The 16,219-nt window shown below is 43.7% G+C and overlaps 1 long non-coding RNA gene across 1 annotated transcript; it reads right to left on the bottom strand.

Moving 5' to 3' along the window:
- Positions 1–925: 925 nt before the first annotated feature.
- LOC307225526 lies at positions 926–7,294 on the bottom strand. Its single transcript, XR_013843054.1, has 2 exons — positions 7,126–7,294; positions 926–2,043 (listed from the first exon to the last, which is right to left on the bottom strand). It is a non-coding gene; the product is annotated as an uncharacterized lncRNA (long non-coding RNA).
- Between the last annotated feature and the right edge of the window lie 8,925 nt (positions 7,295–16,219).

The raw sequence follows: 16,219 nt of genomic DNA, 5'->3' as shown, positions 1-16,219 counted from the left end.
CCAAGGAAGTTGGCTGATTAGCCAGCAGTTCTAGTTATACACAAATAGTTTTTCTGCCTATATAGACACATGATGGGACCCCACTGCAATACTTTTGGATTGGGATTGGTGGAGTAGTGCAGAGAACTGATGGGCTAGAGAACAGGGGATGGACAGAAATATCTAGAATCCTCTTTGAGTTCAAATGGATGTATAAGGGGGGGGGATAGGAATCTGTAGCTGGGGAGCAATTAAACCAAAAACAAAGTTTGATATTCTTAAGAGTGCTGAGCCCCAGTAGCCAGGCCTCTTTCAAGAGCTTCTACTGAGATGGATAAAGTCCAGGATCTCTGCTCCCCAGTTGGTGTAGAACCGGAATGAACCAAGGGACCCAGTATAAAAAAGCTTTATGTGTTCCTTCATAACTTAATGGCAGAATATTGGTCATGTCCTCCAGAAACACACAGAACATGTTTGGGGAAACATCCTGACTGCAGTTCTAAAGAGCCACTGCCAGGGAAGTGGTTCTGGTGCCAAGTCCCTCATGCAATTAGCTCCTACCAACATACCCATCTCCAAAGGGTATGTTGGGGTATATCTGCAAGTTGAAGCTTCTACACAGCTATCAAGGGCAGCTCCACATACAGTATATTTCAGTACATAGGCACGAGGTCACAAAGACATGGAATCCCTTCTCATGTGATCTAGCTTTCGTAGGCCCCCCAAATGCCAAGCTAAACATACTGATAGCAACTGGAGCAGCAGCAAGGCATGACCCTAGCGGGTTGGTACATTAACCCGCCATTTGCAAATCACTGATCTAGCATCTTTAACAAACAACATGAGCATCTGATGGCAATTGGTAAAATTGGGTCAGGCAACCCATTGATGAGAGATTCTATAATGAATTCGCACATCATTAGCTTTGAAAGAAAGACCACATGAGAACTTTGGAGAAGGCTTTTATCTTCGTTTTCAAAATGCTTGTCTAATATATTAATAATCATGGATAGAAATGAAGCATAATTTACACCCTCTTCACTGAATGAGTAACTCAAGAAATTATCTAAGGGGAAACAAGATATTGAACGGTTGACTTCATAGGAATTGTTTTGAGAGGCTGCAAGGAAGGAACAACAATGCTTGACCTGGAAGCGGTGTGAATCTAGGAGAGGTTTGAGCTCTGCTCCACTCAGGGGCGGCTTCATCACCAAAAAGCAAGACAAGCAACCGTTCAGTGGGGCAATTCTTTTAGGGGTGGCCCCAGAAGAAGCCCAAGAAGATCGCCATGAACAGTTCATACTCTCTCAGCCAAAATTTATTTGCAGGCCTGGCTGCTCTACTTCATTATGCTGCCCCTTCTAGATGTAAATGCCATGGATTCTTGCAATCTCAAGCTAATGGCTTGCTAAAAGGGTGGGGAACCTTAGGCAGGAAACCAACCACAGGCTGTCTCCAGGTCACACCCCTTACTGGCTCTCCTTTACATCAACCTTGGGTACCTGGAATGTATCCTTGAGTTCTGATAATGCCTCTTGTGAGCGCACCTGGATGGAAGATACCAAGGAGTGTGGGAGACAGAGTGTAGCATCTCACTCATTGCTGGTGGGGCCACAGAGAAGGTGGGAGGCAAATGAGAGGAGTGACGGTTTCCTGTTCTACATCTATATATCACCCAAAACAAACTATGATTCCTGGGCAGCATGCCATTTTCTGATTCGCCACTGGTAGCAAAATGTCTTGGACTGGCCCTGCCTATCACTTCATGGATGTTCGCTGTAGCTATCTATGACAGCAGATGTGTACATTTGTGCCCTGAGCAGGCTGATGATCTCTCAGAAGAAACGAAGTCCACCATCAGCAGGACACCTCCTCTGGGAGAAAATGCTTTCAGAATTGTGAAGCAACAAGCTGGGCACAGGGAGATGCTCTTCTTGAGAAGTTTGCTTGCAGAAGTGGTGCCTTAGGAACCAATCATTCTTTCCAGTCACTTTAATCAACTTCCCTATATTTCAAGAGTGTTAGCAGCATATATTTCATTTCTTCTTTCAAAAAGCCAGGCAGCTGAAAACAACAAAAGTGCAATATCAGCTATGAACCCCCAGTGAACCACAAACTTAAAGAGCTAACAGATTCATCACAAATGGTACATATTTATGAAGCTCCCAAACATTTGAACTATTTAGGTTGACTGAAATCTGCCATTGAATATATATATAGCCATGGATTTCCCCTTTTATATTAAAAAAGAGCTATATGATGATGCAGTACTGAGATCACCAACATGATCGCCTGCACTTGCACAGACCTTCCCTGGTACCCACCGGGTATATTCTCCCTGCTGAAATTAAACCTGTTTTTTTAAATTTTAAACTCAATGTGATGGCATGTGCTTGGTTGTGCATTTGTGGTGTCCATAACAGTTTCTCTGAGTCCAGGGGCCCAAGAAGGTTGACAAGCCCTGGTTTGATAGACTTCTCCCCTTGCTCTGGTGGGCATAACTAAAATATATGGGCAGAGATTTTGAGAATGCAGCTCTCCGCTGAACATTTGGGGAAACAGTGACACAAGCTGTTTGACAGTAGAAAAGACCATCTCAGGAAGTGGCGCACTGTGCTACACACACTCTCTGTGTCCTCCGTCCAGGCAAGCAAGAGACATTATCAGAGTTCAAGGACATTTCCAGTCAGCCCAAGGTACTCAGTGATGATGTAAAGGAGAGCCAGCAAGGGGTGTGCTCTGGGAAGAGGGGGGACACCCTGCAGATGGCTCCACCCCTGTAGTAAACCATTACCTCAAGGTTGCAAGAGACCATGGCATTTATAACTCTGCAGCTTCACTAGCAATGAGCAGCAGTGGCAGCCAAGCCCCTCACCAAGCGCTGTGTGGGGATGATGCAAGTGGCCATCCTAGTCAAGCTTGGTGGCCAAGGGTGGCAGGAGGGGCAGTGGCTGGGACCTGTGCACTCCTCCCCCCTCCTTCCTCCTCAAGGAAGACCTTCTCTTTCCTTTCCAGACCTGCCTTCCCTCCCAGCTGCCCCCAGCCTTCCTCAGCGAGGCCAACAGTTGAGATGGTCCTGGTGGCAAGCCAATGGATTGCTGGGGAGAGAGGCTGATGTGCAAAGTCAAGGTTTCATACAACTCTCATGACCGCCTGGTCTTCAGCTTGAGAATGGCTCTTATTTCAGGCAACACAAAGGAGTGAGAAGGACTGTTCCGTAGAGATGACCTATTAGAAAGCCACGTTTATGCCCCTGCCGGTACAGCGGGCTAATCAGATATTAAAGTGATATTATACTTGACCTTAGGAGATAACTTAGCCTGTAAAATTTCCTTTAGAAGGTCATGAAGAGCCCCTGGGGATTCAGTTAATCCACAGGACCTCACAAAAATGTCCTATCTCTACTTGATACAAAATCTGTTTGAAATTAGACCGAAGTCATGTGGTGCACAGGCTGGAGCAGACTTAGCTTATATCATCACAAAAAGTGCCTTGCGTTGAGTTAGGCCATCTCGTTTGACTTCTAGCAGATGAGAATACTTAACTGCACTAACAGAAAAAATCACCCTGCAGACATCTATGCAGTCATGATAGCAATGGGTGTTTCACACATGGCAAGTTCTTGCAGACCTAGAAAATATGCTATATTCCAGGAATTCCCTAAATACGAGGGGTGTGCACCGACTCTGTGGTGGCCATGAATGAATGAGATTTGAGGGTAGTCCCAACAATCCTGAATCAGACTGAGACATCAACAAGGTATAGTTATTCTGTAGCCTCTGTTGTCAGAAAAAATGCATGGCAATTTTTCTCTTCTCTTCTGAGAAGCTGAACCAAATTTAATGGGGGAAGACTTGGTGTTTGTGAGGCAATGGGGTGAAAAGTGTGAGAATCTTTTGTTTTGATGGATGGATCTAGCATTGTTTTCCCAAGGCTCTCCAATCACACTGATCTGGCGAAGGGAGTGAAAAATTGGATTATTTTTTCCCACATGTGGATCCATTACTTTTCTTTTGTTTAAAGAATCAACCTTTAAAGTTGTCTCCCCACCCCCAAACACCTTGATGGATCTGCATACAATATCGCAGAGTTAGTCTATACTCGAAATAAAAAATAAAATAAAATGTCCAGTAGCGCCTTAGAGACCAACTAAGTTTGTTCTTGGTATGAGCTTTTGTGTGCATGCAGACTTCTTCAGATACACTGAAACAGAAGTCACCAGACCCTTATATATAGTGGGAGGGTGGGGTGGGGGTGGCTCATTACATATGCTAATCATCTGCATACTATCCCTTGCTTTTTCCTGTAGGACTAATTGCAGTCATTAACAGTTGTCAACAGGTTTACCATACCCATTGAGTCAATCACCCATCTCCTACTACCCTCCTGAGAAAAGCCCCACCCCAACCTCCCACTATATATAAGGGTCTGGTGACTTCGGTTTCAGTGTATCTTCATTTTTTCAGGTAGCTGGGTAACAGGGCTTTGACTCTTGATCCTCCTTACTTTAAAACAATTAAGAAGTAGGCTGAGTAGTGTATAGTCATACCTCAGCTCCCGAATGCCTTGGGAGTCAAATATTCTGGCTCCCAAATGATTGAAAACCAGAAGTGAGTGATCTGGTTTTCAAACTTTTTTTTTAAACCCAGACATACAACGCAGCTTCCGCTATTGTTTCCAGCGTGCCTGCGCAATCGGGAACCAATTGGAAGCCGTGCCTTGGTTTCCGAACCTTTCAGAAGTCGAACGGACTACCGGAATGGATTCCATTTGACTTCTGAGGTATGTCTGTATATTCCTGCTTGCATACTTTTCAGTGTACGTTTCACAACAACATCAACAGTCTTGGGTGTGCAGCTAAGTCGTGTCATGTGTCCACATAAATAGAAGGAACTTTTCAGTTCAGAACTCAATGGAGGGAAATGGGATACGATTGAATTTAGTGGGGCTTCTGCAGCTTACGCCATGCGGTTCAGCATCCGGTGCTGCTTGAGATGTCATCTGCAAAAAGTTTAGCCTGAATCATCCTAAGATCAGTGTATCGAAACCTCAAAAAATTGGTAGGATCAGGTCTCTAGATTCCCATAATCCTGGCTTTCCTTCAGTGGGTCTTTGAAGCTGAGTGCAGCAAGTCAATGATTTAAGGAAGGGGCATGCTTCATTAAAGTCTATGCGTATGCTGTTTGTATTAACCACACATGCGTTTGTCACTCCTAATTGGGTGCTGAAACAGGCGGATGCAACTCACAGTATGACTCCCTGTGAGCTGTCATAAACAGAAATCGAAAGTGGTGCCAAATTTTCTAAGGGTTGACAGCCAATGATTAGGTTGTTTTAAGACAACGGACAGACAGAATCCCCCATAACATCTAAATGCATGGATGCCGTGTGAAATCTGTCTTGAAAGGATCTGTGACTTGTGCTTGTGTTCATTCATTATGGCTACATTTTAAACAGGGATGTGTGAAACACTGACTTTATTTCTGCCTCCTTGGCATCTTGCGTTCAGGATATATATCCACAGTAGTAGGTATGTATTTCCCCACCCTCTATCTTTATATCCTACCTTTGAGCTGGGATAGCTCAGTTGGTAGAGCATGAGACTTTTAATCTCAGGGCAGTGGGCTCGAGCCCCACATTGGGCCAAATATTCCTGCATTATAGGGGGTTGGGCTAGATGACCCTCAGGGTCCTCCAGTTTTACCATTCCATGATTCTGTTGTTCTTTCTGCTTTCATGGAACCCAAGGCAGAATACAAGTGATTCCCAAGTGGTCTCCCAACCAGACACTGACCAGGCCCGGACCCGCTTAGCTTTGGTAATGTATTGGCCTTGTGTGCCTCCACACCATACAGTCTGCAACTATGGATATCATTTTATCTGCAGTTGGTTATATTGTGTGTCCCACACTCCTGTTCTGGGCACCACATTTTAAGAAGGAAATTGGCAGACAGGAGTGTGTCCAGAAGAGGCTAACAAGGTTTGAGAGGGATCAATAAATGAAGTCCTATGGGAAATGGTCTGAAGAGGGTTTGTTTGTTTTTTTTGTTTGTTTGTTTGTTTGTTTGTTTGTCTGAGCCTAAAGAGAAGATGGAGGAGAGATGCTTTAAAATGTTTGCAGGGCTGAAGATGGAGAAGGATTGTTTTCTGTTGCTTTAGAAAAAAAGGAGAACTAGAACCTATGAGTTGACATTGAAGGGAAGAAGAGTTCAACTAAATGTTTCAGAAAATGTCCTAATGGTAAGAATGGTTCAACAGTAGCAGATGGTGGGATGTCCTTTACTACATGTATGTAAGCAGAGGGCAGACAGTTTTTGGTGAGGGTTTAGAGTCCTACAAGGGGTTGGACTAGATGACTTCCAAGAAACCCTTGTGCAATAAAAATTGATTTAGTTATCTGAAGTTTTTATACCCCATCTCTTTAGCAAGAAAAGCTCCTAGAATGACTTACAAAACAGTTGAAGGAGCATGGGCCTTGCCCAGAGGCTTAACCTCTTTAAAAAGACATGACACTAAAGGAAAAGGGGAGGGGGAGGGAAGAGGAAAGCAAACAAGCTCATGCACCATATTATCAATGTTACAAGGTTCATGGGGTTTGGGGAGAATTGGGGATAAAAATGAGTTTTCACACATGCAACATGTTTGCAGATTGCTACTGCATGTACCGAGATCATGGGGATTTTGTGTGCAGCACCTACACATGTGCAACTGTATGCTCAATGTCTCTGGACAGAGAAGGAACAGCAAGGGCACTCCTGATTTCTCCCTCCATGTGTTTAGCAACTGTCCGCCAAGAGCTAATTCTGTCATTGTATCAGAAGGGCTGCAAAGGAGCGTCCACAGAAGGAGAATATTTTCCTCCTCAGGTTGCTGAATATCACTGCCCTCTGAGATGCTGAAGATGCTTGCTTCGCGGGTCATAATAAGCCAAAATGTCAAGCTCTGCGCCGGCATGAAAAAGCGGTATCTCGAAATGGGTCTGAATTAATCAACTAAACAATGTGCAAAATATCCACTGGCAAAAGATGAAGATGACATGAGCTAGAAGCCTGCAAGCTCGGAAGAAGCCAAGGCTGCTGTTCTACCCAGTACCAGCAAAGCCATGTTGAAATGATTGGAATCAATTTATAACAGAGAGTTACTGACCTTTTAAAAAGGTTGCCGGTCCATTTATATATCTCCTGTGGTGCTCACCTCCTTTATTCATGCTTAGCATATGCTGTCACTCTTGCTACATTGCCTCACAGTTCCTTGTTAACTTTCTTTGGAGTATGTACAGCACATAGGCCTGCTGAACTGTCTTTGAAGGTGCTGTCAAGCTAAAGAGGCAGAGAGAGAAACAGACAGACACACAGAGAGAAATGTGTTGTTTCCCCCCCTTTTGGGACGCCATAGTTCCAGTTCTAACACGGATTTTGCTTTGAAGTGGAGGGGTGTACACCAAGTGAAAAAAACATCTATTAGTGATGGGCACAGAATTCCCTTGTGAATCTCCGCTTTCATTTTTTTTTTAAAAAAATGAAGCCAAGTTTCTAGTCCACAAGATTGATGGGAATGCTGCCCCTCTTAAGAACATGCAGAGTAACTTGAGCGACATCCCCAAGATGCCTCTCATCTTAACAACAGCTTACAGGGTCAGATTTGCCAGCCTTCCACAATTATCTGCTTCCATTTCTGTTGGTGTTTATGCAGTCATGGACTGCAAGGTGTGGCAGAGGTGTTTACCTAACCAGGTAAACCACTGATGCTTAATAGGTGGAAGCAGGGCGAGGCAGTGGTGGGGTCAGCACAGTGCAAACACATAGCTGAGCTAACGAAGTGCTCCTGCCAGTGTGATGTCAGCACACCACCCTCCCCCCAACTTCTCCCTTCCAGGTAAGCTACAGCCATTCACCTGTTGGGAGGTTAGGGAAACATCTCCATCCCAGCCCACTGTCTGCTACTGGGTTTGGCACAGGTATGCCCATGGTTTGTCTGTATGATGACCTGTGTCAGGAAAGAAACAGAGAAAGAAAAATATTTTATTGGACATCATCAGCTTCCATTGCTCTCTACAACTATCCACACCAAATTATGCCTCGAAGGCAAGCAAAGGCACCTCTCATCACTTGACTAGTGACTACAAGTGACAGACGTACCTTCTGACATTGGGATGGGGGGGAAGCTGAAAGCTAAGTGGTTTACGTAATTAAAATCTAAGAAAGATGCTTTTCCCAGCTGTTGCTTTTGAAGTTGCCCTAGGTTGGTGGCTAGGAGCCAGCATTCAATTAAGATTTTGCATTTTTCATCAACAGGAGTTGGTGTGCTGTATTATGTCAATAATTCCCTTTAAATTAATCTTTTTTTTAAGATATGGAGGCAGTAACAGGTGTCCAGGCCGTCAATTATTAAAGATGGGCTCCACTGAAAGTAGGGCTGTCCCAGGGTGATTTGTAAACCATTTGAAGTGCAAACTAATTTTTTTTTTTAAACAATACCCCAAAGCCACTCAAACTGAAACTCTTCCTCATTGGAAAGTTAGCTTGGGCCGTGCTTGATTAATTCCTAAGAGTTTGGTTTTTAAAAAGAGGAATGTGGGTTCTGATGCTCAGCCTTAGGTACCTTTGATGCTAATGGTGTCACACACACGCACACACACATACACATACACGCAAAGGCAACTGCTCATCTTGGCTTGCAGCTGACCTGAATAGCTGATGTGTCTGTTATCAGGTTACCCTGCCCTAACTTTCTACCAATATTCTTGCAGACTGAGACTTTTGGAAGTCACAATAAGTACTCCTAGATGAGGACCTGTGCCCACAACAGGTCCTGTTCTCCTGCTGTGCCGAAAACCTAAAGATCAAAGGGAATCTGAGCATCATGCCATCTTCCATATGTGCCTTGTACACCTTCTTTCAGATGACTTTTAGCACAGCTTAAAGAAATGCTTCCCACAGACACAGCTTTCAGGTTCCTCAGACTACCTGCCAGGCACTTCATGAATAACAAACCCTGCACTTTCTAGAATGTACATTCATGCACATTCTAGAGCCCAAAGTTGAGGGGGCAGAGGACTCCCACCATCCCTAGGCATTGACCATGCTGCTTTAGGTGCCATGGCTTCTCCCAAGGAATCTTGGAGATTGTATTTTCAAGAGGGTGCTGAGAATTCTCTGATAGAACCCCCTGTTTCCTCACAAAACTATTCCTATGGAGAAATAAAAAGGTAAAGGACCCCTGGACAGTTAAGTCCAGTCAAAGGCAACTATGGGGTTGCAGCACTCATCTTTCTTTCAGGCCGAGGAAGCCAGTGTTTGTCCACAGGCAGCTTTCTGGGTCATGTGGCCAGCATGACTAAACAACTTCTGGCACAGCAGGACATCATGATGGAAACCGGAGTGTATGGAAACACCGTTTACCTTCCTGTTGCAGTGGTACCTATTTATCTACTTGCACTGGTGTGCTTTCGAACTGCTAGGTTGGCAGGAGATGGGACAGAGCAACAGGAGCTCACTCCATTGTGCAGATTCAAACCGCCAACCTTCTGATCAGCAAGCCCAAGAGGCTCAGTGGTTTAGACCACAGTGCCACCCGCATCCCTACTGCTGCTAAGCAAGCCTGGGTCTGCTTGGTGCCTAGATAGGAAGCCTCCTGAGAATCACATGTTTGCCACCTTGGGTTCTGTTGAGGAATCAAGGTGTGGATGCAAATGTAAGAAAAGAATAGAAACCTCTAAAAGGCTACTAGAAGGATCAAGGTTTTTTTTTATCACTTTGGGCATCATGGTTTGGAACAGCCTTTCTGAAAAGGTCTGTCGATGTTCCATCTTGTTAGACTTTAAAAATATATATGTAAGATTCATCTGTTTTGCACAAACCCATGGCAACTAGGAGAGAAACAGCAAGTTCTTTTGATATTTGCAATTTTAAAGTGTTTTGAGGAATGTTTAATTGTTTTTAATTACACTGTTTGATGGGTGCTTTTGATTTTGATTTGTCTAAGCCACCTCAAGCCACAGTGAGAGAGAAAACATAGCTCAATTTCAACTACAGTCCTATATATTTATGCATATATTTCTGTACTGCAAAATCATCACCATCTACAATAAAAAAAAATCTGTTCAAAGCAGTGTCTATAGAAATGTCAGAGAATTCCAAGGAAAATGGAAACAGGAGAGTACTGGTGTTCACTTATTCATTCCATATTTGGAATGGAAAGCAATCCAGTGAAGACAATTGGCATTTGCTGTTGTGGTTTTCAGTCTGCATACAATATGTCATTGATAATCGCCCCAATTTGCATTATGTCCATTGCAATAAAATTGAGGGATTGGAATAATGCAATGATAATCATGTAAAATTCTGCCATAGTGCACAGCCAGATGCATAATGTGTTTTTTGTCAGAAGACAAACTGCAGCAGAACGAAAACAGCACTGCATGTGATACATACAGAGCCAAAAACAAATCAATACCTCTTAGATCCCTAAGTAGGTCAAGGTAACATAATAAAATCATAGATAAGGGGCAAATATAAAGAGGCAAATATGGGTTGAACTGAGCCACAAATAAAAATATTTAAATGTTTTAAGCTGTGTCTAAAATGAAGCACAGAAAATACCTGCCTAATATGCAGAGGTAGTGGATTCTACAGCAAAAATTACAGCAAATTTGGGGATTCCTGCTTGGACAAAGAACATCTGAGGATTCTTTCAGGAGGCCCAAAGAGGTTTGAAATAGCTAGGAAATTTGTTGAGTATCACATACATTTGGTGTCCTATACCCCCTCTAAATCAGCCCGTGTGGTAAATCACTGGAAACAATGTTGGATAGACAGATTTTGGGTTCTCTCAGATCAGTTTTGGGTATCTATTTCTCATTCTTTCCGTCTTAAATTCAGTTCTCCACATTTCCATATCAAATTGTATTTACACACACAAAAAGCTCCTCGTGAAATTCATCAGCATTGTTGTGCAAAATTCTTCTAAGATGCCTATTTTGTGTGCAGTTTTGTCTAACACATTCTTTTCTTTAAAAAATGTTGCCTAATATATGCATTGTTAGGCACATTTTACACTGTTGTTTCGGGAAGTGCAAAATCACCTTTAATTGCAAACTGGATCGAATTTCCCCCACATACCTAAAAAAACACACACACCCCCCAACATATATCTTGTAAATACAGTACAGCAATACAGGGATCCTTTCCCCCTTTCCAACCTTAAGAAAATATTTTACCTGGTGTAAGCCATGCTGAGAATTTCCTACTGCTTGGCTTTATATTCTATATCTATATATAAATCCTAAATTAATACACTAGGTGCTCTGCAGCCAGTGCGGTTCCGCATTGATCTTGGCGAGCTTGTTTACACTGTTTTGGCAAGTTGCTGATGTACTTCTCCCTGGGGACAGAGCAGGGGTTAATTGCTGTTAAACTCTCAGTGCCAAGAAATGGTTCACACTCCCTGCTACATTAAAGATGACACTAATAAGGAAGGAGTGCACAGGATTGCTCCGCGTTGGAAAATTGGACTTGCGGTGACAGAAACTTGGAGCCGAGTTGATGTAATAGGGAGGCCGTAATGTAATTAGGATTGCTGAACATGTGTCATACCAAGTTAAAACGATACATTAATGAATCAAAATAGGTGATGGAGTGTTGCTCTTTCTGCAGATAGAGGTGTTTTCAAGGTTAGATTGTCTTTAATTTAATAATCGGCAAAATGGATATTCCTCAAATTATAAACAAAATTGACTTGAAGGCTTTCGAGCGCCTTACTCCCTCCCCCCCCGTACCAAATCAGCGAGTCAGGCAAGGCGGGGGGCAGGGGAGACGCCATGTTGAACATATTTCTACTGAGTTCAGTGTAGGTTACACTTTTTTTTAAACAAAGAAATAAGGCTTTTTCAGACACAACCATTTATTTCCTTTGAATAATTTTAGCCCCCGTTTTTGTTTTGTTTTACTGTGACCTTAATTCAGCTGAGAAAACAGTAGGCATAACATTAACATAAGGTTAAAAGAGGGGGGGAAAGGTAAAGGACCCTTGGGTGGTTAAGTCCAGTCAAAGGTGACTATGGGGTTGCAGCGCTCATCTCTCTTTCAGGCCAAGGGAGCCGGTGTTTGTCCACAGGCAGCTTTCCAGGTCATGTGGCCAGCATGACTAAACCACTTCTGGCGCAATAGAACACTGTGACGGAAAACAGAGCGCATGGAAATGCCATTTACCTTCTTGCCACACCAGTACCTATTTATCTACTTGCACTGGTGTGCTTTTGAACTGCTAGGCTGGCAGAGCTGGGACAGAGCAACAGGAGCTCACCCCATCATGGGGGTTCAAATTGAGCAGCTAAAGGGAAGAATAAAATGTGGACACAACAATATAAAATTGATAGCAGCAGAAGAAAAACAGGAGCAATATCATAACTGCATGGTCTGCTTCCTGCAACTCAAGAAGCAATATACCCTCTGGGCTTCTCAAGCAAATGAATGTATACTACAGATAAAGTGCCATTACAAAGAAGGCCATGCTCCTAGTCCATGTAACTTTCAGAAACCTAATTTCAATGGAAGACAGCACCTGAACATCAGCGTCACGCCCTCATCCCTGAACATCTCAATCTAGGGTGTCTCTCATGGAAATACTTCTGCGCACTATTGGTTTCTGCTTCTAGGCCACATCTGCACCATATATTTAAAGCACAATTACACTACATTAACAATCCTGGCTTCCCCTAAATAACCCTGTGAACTGTAGCTTGTTATGGGTGCTGAGAATTGTTAGGAGACTCCTGTTTCTTTCACAGTGCTAGAATCCTCAGAGGGGTTTAACGATCAAGCTCTCTTCCCAGCGGATGCTGAAACTTGAAGCTATGTGAGGGAAATAGGGATCTTCTACCAACACTCAGCACCTATAGGAAACTACAGTTCACATGGGGTTGGGAGGGAAGTGTCAAAGTGTATCATAGTGCTTTAAATGTGAGATAAAAAATGAAAATGCCTAAATGAATAAAACCCTATTCCTTAAAAAAAAAGAAGAAAAAGATGGGGAGCAAGTTGGTTGATTGTCCTGTGTGGATAACACCTTTGTTATATATATTTAGGAAGAGGGGATTTGATTAATTTAAAGCAAACCTATTTAATTTGCATGTCTCTGAATTTTGCAAGGCAATCCTCCAGCCAAGTAATGTATATATGATGCATATACTAGGGCAACATTAGCATAAAATGTGTATATTAATGAATATAACATACCAGAGTGCATTATATTAGGTAAAATTAGATACAAAAATATGCATATTTGGAAAAATTCATACAGAAATTATGAATTTTCAGGACTTTAATAAATAGTAAGAGATAAATAGACAGACAGACAGACAGACAGATCAACAGTTCAGCTAGGTAGATTATGTCTCTGGGATGGCAATGGTCTTGTTTATGAGAAGAACAGTCATTTTATTTATCCACCAGAGATGTAAAAATCCCTTAGGGATGCTTCATAGGAAGTGATTCATAAATAAAATATATTAACAACACCAGTCCACTCTCTAGTAAAAGCCCTTTCCCCCCTTTTTCTTTTGCTTCTAATTTTCCCTGACTTTCTGATGTTGAGTAGAAAAGTGTGCGTAGGGTTGCCGGCATGTTCAGCTAAATGTGCTAGGAGTTCTCCCTGTGACTGGAACCCTTAAGCATGTAAGGGTCTGTATCACAGGAAGGACAGCAGGCACGTTCTCCTGAACATCCTTGGAATCTCCCTTCAGACCTTGCAATTCAGTGTAGAAAGGTCAGGAACTGGAGAGGCAGGGTGGCTTCCAATGAACATATCTTGGAAGCATCTAAAGATTAGGGCTTGTGTGTATCCTGCACTGAGTATAGCTGCAGATGAAGTTTGCATTATAGGGTTGACATACATCAAGAATTTCCTGGACATATCCACAAGTAGTGTCCGGACAAAATTGGAAAAGCTCAAAAATGTCCAATTTCTTTGCAATTTTGCAAAAGACACAGAACCAGCTGCTGAGAGGAGTGGGGGTGCTACACTAAGATTCCTAGCAGGTGTGTTGCTGTTGCTTACTGGGAAGAGCAAAGGGGCTGAGAGTTGGGCACAGTCCCTCCCTTTAAAGTGTTGTAACTGAACAGGAGCATGCTATTAACAAATGATGTGACATCCACAGCAAGCATATGTCAAAAATACCTACTTTGACTTCCAGGAAGAGGGTAGTACCTACAAAGTGACTGAGTTCTTTTTTGAAATTTTTGTTTAAGCATCAACAACTATAGTTTAGTTTGAGAGTGATATGGCTGTGCACTGCCACTGTAAAAGATGAATACTAGCTTTGGTAACTTCTGTTGTATAATTGTTGAGTTTTATAGCACATCCGAGTTGGTGAATTTAGCTGCAGAGCTTCGCAATCTCCCCATTTCATCATCTCACTTATTTGAAGTTCCATTATTTCTGGTCTTTCTCCATCGTTTATTGTTCCATCATTGTTGCCGCCTGATGACCTTCTGCGCACAAACCCCGCTGGCTCCCCACTGCTTTAGAAGCAGCCAATTGTTGCACACTGTAATGGTTCTAAGGGGGTTGCTCGTGCGTAAGTCGTCGCCACACCTGGCTGAGTCACCTGGGTGAACCCTTTCTGTCCGGACAGCCACCCATCCGTGGCTGTCTCAATCGCTGGCAGAATCCGTCAGTGGGCATTTCTTGAACTTCTTCCAGCAAAGAAGTTCTTTGACGCCCAGTCGCCTCCTACTCTCCCTGCGCGTAAGTCTACTGCGCAGGGAGGGTGTGGGCAGCGGAGGACCCGTGCTCTCCCCGCTGGTCTCTGGTGAGGAGTCCAGGAGCCTTCTCTCCGATTCCCCCATCTGCCCCCCTTCTCCACTGGTGCTACGCTGATTTCCTTCCCCACCAGATGGGCTGCCTCTCTCCCTACTGGGACCCTCTCCGGCATCCCTCTGGAGCCTTCCCTCCGCCTCTGGCTCCGATGGCAGTTCCCTGACACACACACTTCCCTCTGTGGGCTACCTCTAGAGATTCAAAAGGCAAACACTCCACCTTTCAGATACACCAGGGATGGGGAACCTCAGGCCAAACCTCAGGGCTGGGCTCCAGGCCTTTCTGTGTGGACCTCAGGATTCTCCCCAAGCCACAGCCCTCACCGGTTCTGCATTGTACCTTCCCTGATTGTATTTGCCTGGCCATCCTTTGGACACAGAATGTTTTTGCCTGACTGGAACATGCCCTTCAGATCTGTGAATGCCTCTTGCTTTTGCTGTGGTGGCATTTGCGTTGTGCTGACCTTCCTGCTTCCTTGACCCTTTTCATTCTTGTAAGCAACAGCAATTAACCTGCTGGGAAGCTAGCACAGGGGCCCTGCCCCAAAAGGTAAGCTGCTGGACTTTGTTTGTAAAATCACTAATTATTATTATTATTATTATTATTATTATTATTATTATTTATACCCCACCCACCTGGCTGGATTTCCCCAGCCACCCTGGACAGCTCCCAACAGAATATTAATAATAATAATTTTTAAAAAGTGATAAAACATCAAACATTAAAAACTTCCCTAAACAGGGCTGCCTTCAGATGTCTTCTAAAAGTCAGTTAGTTGTTTATTTCCTTGACATCTGATGTGAGGGCATTCCACAGGGCAGGCATGACTACCAAGAAGACCCTCTGCCTGCCTGTTCCCTCACTGCGGAGGGAACCACCAGAAGACTCTCAGAGCTGAACCTCAGTGTCTGGGCTGAACGATGGGGGTGGAGACGCTCCTTCAGGTATACTGGGCTGATGTCGTTTAGGTCTTTAAAGGTCAGCACCAACACTTTGAATTGTGCTCGGAAACATACTGTGAGCCAATGTAGGTCTTTCAGGACCGGTGTTATGTGGTCTCGGCGGCCACTCCCAGTCACCAGTCTAGCTGCCACATTTTGGATTAGTTGTAGTTTCCAGGTCACCTTCAAAGGTAGTCCCACATCTTTGAGATATTTCTGAGGATGTTATGGGCTGCCATATGTCCGGATGCAGTATTCTGGATATGTCTGGGAAATTCCATATGTATGGCAACCCTAACTGGCCCTGCCTAAGCACGAGGACCCAAACAACTGTCCATCATGCTGAGTTCTGGTTCTTCTTCCCACCACTAGAATCTGAAATCAAGTCTTTATCCTTGATTTCATTATGACTTCTCTTACCAACCTCTTCCTGGTTCTTCTCCTTTGTTTTGCTTCAGACCCTGTTCACTATTTCAAAGGGT

This window comes from Podarcis cretensis (assembly GCF_951804945.1).
Source record: "Podarcis cretensis genome assembly, chromosome: 10".
NCBI lineage: Eukaryota > Metazoa > Chordata > Lepidosauria > Squamata > Lacertidae > Podarcis > Podarcis cretensis.
This window is presented reverse-complemented; position numbering and strand designations above follow the sequence as displayed.